This window comes from Salmo salar, chromosome ssa12 (assembly GCF_905237065.1).
Source record: "Salmo salar chromosome ssa12, Ssal_v3.1, whole genome shotgun sequence".
In the NCBI taxonomy this organism is placed as follows: Eukaryota; Metazoa; Chordata; class Actinopteri; order Salmoniformes; family Salmonidae; genus Salmo; species Salmo salar.
This window is the reverse complement of record NC_059453.1, coordinates 87,172,509-87,179,206: the sequence shown is the minus strand read 5'-3', so window position 1 is coordinate 87,179,206 and position 6,698 is coordinate 87,172,509.

Below are 6,698 nucleotides of genomic sequence, written 5' to 3'. Positions count from 1 at the left end.
CAACCTTCAATGTTATGTCATAATTATGTACAATTCTGGCAAATTAATTACGGTCTTTGTTAGGAAGAAATGTTCTTCACACAGTTCTCAACGAGCCAGGCGACCCAAACTGCTGCATATACCCTGACTCTGCTTACACTGAAACGCAAGAGAAATGACAATTTCAGGCACCGCATTGATTATATGCAACACAGGACAAGCTAGTTAAACTAGTAATATCAACCATGTGTAGTTAACTAGTAATTATGTTAAGATTAATAGTTTTTTATAATATAAGTTTAATGCTAGCTAGCAACTTACCATGGCTCCTTGCTGCCTGCACTCACGTAACAGGTGGTCAGCCTGTGTAACGCGTGTTGTGTGTGGAGGACCAAGACGCAACAGGGAAGTGTATACTCATCTTTTTAATATTGAAGAAGGTGAAACAAAATGAACCACGTATACAATTACGAAAACAACACTAACAGTTCTGTCAGGTGAACAACACACAACAGAATACCCACAATACAAACACACCCCTAATTATAGGACCTTCAATCAGAGGCAACGATAGACAGCTGCCTCCAACTGAAGGCCCCAACACCAATTAACTAAACAGAAATACAAATGACGGGACAGAACATAGAAATAAACTAACATAGAACAATAACCAAAACCCTGGACTAATAAATCAAATACCCCTCTCTACATGGACACATACACACAACCACCCTGAACCACAAAACAAATACCCCTTGCCACGTCCTGACCAAACTAAACACTAACAAATAACACCTTTACAGGTCAGAACGCAGTCTCCTCGTGGATGCCGATTACGATTGTTATGAAAACTTGAAATCTGCCCTAATTAATCGGCCATTCCGATTAACCGGTCGACCTCTAGTCATAAAAGTATTCCTTATTTACTTTGAAGAACTACAAAATAGGGATTTTGTCAGACAGCATAGGCAGCAGCTCTATAGAGATGAGATGATGACTCTGAATGAAATAGTAAAGTAATCAAATAAAACAAATGTAATATGCACAACTAAAGTACTAATGTGAATAAATCATGGGATTTATATTATCGTAATTTCCGGACTATTGAGCGCACCTGAATATAAGCCGCACCCACTGAATTTATTATTTTTAACATAAATAAGCCGCACATGTCTATAAGCCGCAGGTGCCTACCGGTACATTGAAACAAATGAACTTTACACAGGCTAACGAAACACGGCTTGTAACAAAAATAATATTCTGTTGAACATTTTTTTTTAAACGGAAGCAAACGGAATAAAACATAGGATAAACATACCTGAATATATATTAGCCGCGTCATTGTTTAAGCCGCGAGGTTCAAAGCGTGGGAAAAAAGTTGCGGCTTATAGTCTGGAAATTACGGTAATTGTTTTATTCTGTGTTAGCATTCAACCCACATAATGCACAATGCATTTAATGTAAAAAATGTTTTATCGAAACAGAAATCGAAGACCTCAATACATTTTTTGATAATCAATCCGAACCAACCTCAAAAGCACGAATCGCTCAGCATTTCCATCTAAGCCTCCTTACCTCTCCCTGCCCTGTGGTTTCACTCTTTGAGTCATCATCATGTCGTGACCCTTGTCACATTGACACAGACTGGATTACAACATAATGTATGGAAAATTCATAATATCAGATTAAGCATTGATTGGGGTAGAAGGGAGTCCAAATGACAGGCGCATAACATGTCCCCCTCTGAGCTGGTGACTTGTATATATAGACCACCAGCTGTCTCCCCAAACGTCCTTTGTTTATTTCTGACCACACATGCCCCTTGTGATACACTCCCATGAGACTAAAGTTATAACCAGATGCACTTTGGATAGGAATGGATAGGATAGGATAATGTATGAAATCCCATTCAATGATGTGTATTAGTAATGTCTGTTCATCGAGTGCACTTGGTGAAATTAAACAGTAATTCATTATACTATTTTGTATTCATTTTTTGACAAAACTACTACTAAATCTTTTTAGAATTTAGAATGTTTTTTTATTTAATAGTGCACAGGCTAATATCTCTGTGATTATTTCACACAGAAATAATTTACAATCAGATTATCAAGCCAACGGAGGGAAAGTCAGGGAGTCATTGCCAAGGTCTTGTTAATCACTATGTTGTTGCTGTCAGTGTGTTTGTGTTGTGTTTTGAGTGTGACAGCAAGCTGTGCTCCTACACAGGATGTGATTAATTAAGATTACTGACAACTATTTACAGACTTCAGCTTTAATCTAGTTGCATTCATGGTATTGGTTCAACGTAAACAAAATAGCTCAGTGAGTCAATGGGCAGGACAGACAGAGAAGGACAAACCCAGGAAGCAGACAAAAATACCAGGGTCAGCCTCCATTGTAAGTATAGCAGTAAACTAAAAAGCATATCCAGATACCAAACAAAACAGACACTATACATGTCACAATACATGGGGTCCACCACCCTGTAGCTACAGGTATGTATCCACCACAAACACATAAACACAACGCTAAGCACAATGATGTTCTATTTTGATAATGAGTATCAATTGCTAAGCACAATGTTCTATTTTGATAATGAGTTTGCTATTGACCATAAACTTTATTTGAACTGATCATTCTCATTACCTCCCCTGTTGGTAGTATGGTCATTAAAGCCATCCTACAGATGCAGGGTCTTAATTTGATCAGTCTTTGTTGCTGAGAATTTTCCTGCTCAGCAAAAAGGCTTCTAAAGTTTGTAATTTCCACTTTAAAATGTCAGGCATGATTTACCCTAACGAAAAATGTATCAACCCTCCAAAAAATGACCATGAACTATAATCCATATAATAATGAGCATTTCCTGTTGCTAAAGGATTATTTTCCTGTTGTAGAAAACTGGCTCAAATTAAGATCCTACATCAGTCCACGGAAGGGAGATAATTTAGTTGGGGTGGATGTAGTTGTTCAGGCCAGGCTATGGGTAGATGTGTCTGAGTAGTTTGGTAGACCTGGGGCTGTCACCACTGCTGGCCTTGTGGGCACACTCATCACTGTCTGTGTTGCAACTGCCACAGTGGCAGCTGAGGGCTACGGGGTAGGTGAAGAGAGGGTTGGCATGGAGCGGGAACCAGGCAGTATCACTGTATGGTACTCCACCTGGTCATAGGTACAGCCTCTCTGGACCAGGAATCGTGGTCCAGCCAGCTCCTTCATATTACTGTCCTGATTATCACACACAGACACATGCTAAACATATATACATTAAATGCATGCGATGTAGGTCAAATATGCCTCACGGTCAGCCTGCCAAGTGGAATTTTACATAGTTCAAGTTTCAATACATATATTTTACAATCTCTTCTCCAATGCACAACATGTGACAGGATATAATTCACACATGGTATGTTGTATAATTGACCTTGTCTGTAACTACTAGTGTCCTGCAATTATGGCCAGGTCTGTCTTGTAAAAGAATATGCTTAATCTCAATGAGACTATGCTGATCAAATAAAGGGAAAACAAAACATGTTTTTGTGGGAGGATAAACGTTTTAAACTGAGTGAATTTACAGATTTTTTCTTGTTGAAAACTTAGAATGTCAGGTTCAGCTTGTAGCCTGCTTACCCTTGAGTAGCAGAAACTATATATATATATATAGTAGTTAGTAAATCTATCCAAAAAATGGATGTTTGTACATATGATAAGCCATGTAAATAAAACAAAAGTCGGTCCTTCAGCAAGGCTGCACCAATAGCTGGACAAAAGAAGCTGAACCAGTGTTCCTGTCAGATCAGCTCTGCTCACTCACCTGGTAGAGCTGGGCACCTGCAGGCCTGATAATGCTGCCTGATGGTCTTTATACAGGCATTCTAATCCACCTTGATCCTACTGGACCATTATCTCCCATCTCTGACCGAGTGAAAGCAGGAGTCTCCAGGCCCATTATCAGGTTGACATACATAAATACATTTGCAATTACATTTTAGTCATTTAGCAGACGTTCTTATCCAGAGCAACTTACAGTTAGTGCATTCATCTTAAGATAGCTAGGTGGGACAACCACATATCACAGTCATAGTAAGTAAATTTTTCCTCAAATAAGTAGATATCAGCAAAGTCAGAGATGGTAAGGGGGAAAGGCTACTTAAAAAATATTTATATAATAGGCACCCGCCGTAACTACAAACTTCCACACAGTAATGTGTGGGGTGAGGGGTTAACCTGTAATAACCTCATAATAAGCTTTTTGTTTTTAGCAGTCACATCCTGTACTGCAGTATGTAGCAATCTCACTGGTTAGCACAATAGAAAACGAAGTGGTGAAGTCCGATTGACCCGGTCCAGAAACAACTCCAAACCCAACTCCTAGGTAAGAGTGTCTGCTAAATGACTCAATTGTCAATGTTCTTTTTTTATATACCCCCTTTTTCTCCAGAATGTCAATCTTGTCTCAACGCTGCAATAGGCTCTGCAATAGGACCATTCAATTGATGACCAAGGTCAGCCTACAGGTGCCCGGCCCTTTACAAGGAGTCGCTAGAGCACGATGAGCCAAACACTCCCCTAACCCGGACGATGCTGGGCCAATTGTGCACCGCCCTATGGGACATCCGATCCCAGCCTGTGATCACAGGCTGGGATCGAACCCAGGTCTGTAGTGATGCCTCTAGCACTGTGATGCAGTGCCTTAGACCGTTGCGCCACTCAGGAGGCCCGTAAATGTTATTCTGACCTAGGAATAGGATCTTAAGTATAGGGTCTTCATTAAGTTGAAAATTCCACCAAACCTTTTAGAGGGCAAAGTGGAGATGCAACCATAAGCTTACACATCCAATTCTTTCAGATCTACATGTTCCTATACGTCATGTGGGGCCGGCATTATGGCTTTAGGGGGCCTGGCCTGCACTACTGTACATCGGATGCTGGAATTATTTTGGATGAATGTGCGAAGGTAACCTACTTTTTGAAGGGGATTTGTTTGACAATCAGATGAAAACATCATGACTGGTTGTGTTCATGCCACAGCCACATTAAAAGGTCATACATTTTTACATACAATGTCCCACTAGCCACAGACGTTAGTTCAACATCTATTTTTGATTTACATTTGGTTGAGTTGTCATGAAATCAACAAAACATTTCACCATGACATTGGATTTAGGTTCAAAGTTGGGTGAAATTCCCTTACGTTGAAGAGTTTTTGCAAATCCAATCAGTTTTCCATGTTGATTCAGTGTAATCACATTTATTTATTTTGGTTGAAATTACTTACTATAAAACCCATTTAAAAAAATTGTGCTTGCGCTTGCTTGAAAAAACGTGCCCATGTGTGCAGGAGCGAACAGCTTCTTCAGCTGTTTATTGAGCGTGTGCAATACGTTTTGGCCTAAGATTAGTAGGCCTACTGAGTTGAGATAAAATTATAGCGTTCAGTTTATAAAGTTCTACGAACTGTGATATGTTATGAAGTCTGGTATAGACTCAAATTTAGCAGGTTTTCATAATGAATCTTGTTCTGGAGGAAGCTCTGCAGAGTGGTCACTAGCTGGTACACCCACAAAGTCATAAAATCTGATTTGAAACCTAACCTTCACCACACTGCCGCTGGAGCCATGTCCCAGTAAGACACAGGTGCCAGCCCACGTAGAAACTGAAAAGTCAGAGCCTTTTTTGGTAAACAGTGTTGTAAATCCTGTATTGACTTGTGCCTACTTTGTCTACATGATGCTTGAATGGTGTATGTAGACCATGTAGAGCTATCACAGCCTGACTGGGAGCACCAAGGCAACATGACATTCAACAAATTGAAACACTATAAGACTAGTGGCAATTAAACAATAAATGGAACAAATTGTTCAGTGTTCCTCAGCAATAGGCTCAAAGCCAATGAATGTTCAGTTCCTTACTTAATCTGAACACCTAGTCATGACTGATTAAAGTAAATCTTGTAGTCAGAAGTACCCACTTGGCAAAAACTGGTTGAATCAACGTTGTTTCCACCTCATTTCGACCAAATCAATGTGGAAAACTATGAATTTTGTCTTTTTTTCAACCAACCTTTAAACTAAATCCAATGACAGGGTGACATTTTTGGTTGATTTCACATTGAATTCACATTAGTTGACAACTCAACCAAATGTAAATCACAACGACACTATCTAGAACTTAAAAGGGTTATTCGTCTGTCTCCAGAGGAGAACCCTTTGGAGAACCCTTTTTGTTTCCAGGTAGAACTCTTTTGGTTCAAGGTAGAACCCTTTTCACAGAGGGTTCTACATGGAACCCAGAATGGTTCTACCTGGAACCAAAAAGAGTTCTCCTATGGGGACAGCCAAAGAAAAAAATGTTCCAAAGGGTTCTAAGTGAGTAGAAGTTGAATTGACGTGTGCCCAGTGGGTAGTTTTCAGATGTCAAGTCTTCCTGTTCTATCAGGCTTATTTTCATCTGAAATCTTTAATATTATACCAAGTCTTCTTGTCTGTCCCAATGTCCAAATGCCATGTTGGCTTTCTCCTTGTTTTCTTTTTACATAATCTTAAATAAACTTAACCCAACTGTAAAATCTACGTGCTTGATTGGCATGTAGTAAGCTCTCGATGCTGCCTTCCAGAACATGTAATAATCTACTGCAACGATGGGAACAGATATCCAGCCATCCAACAGTTTTACACCAATCCTGGATGGTCCCTTATCTCCAAGTGTTTTCATTTGAA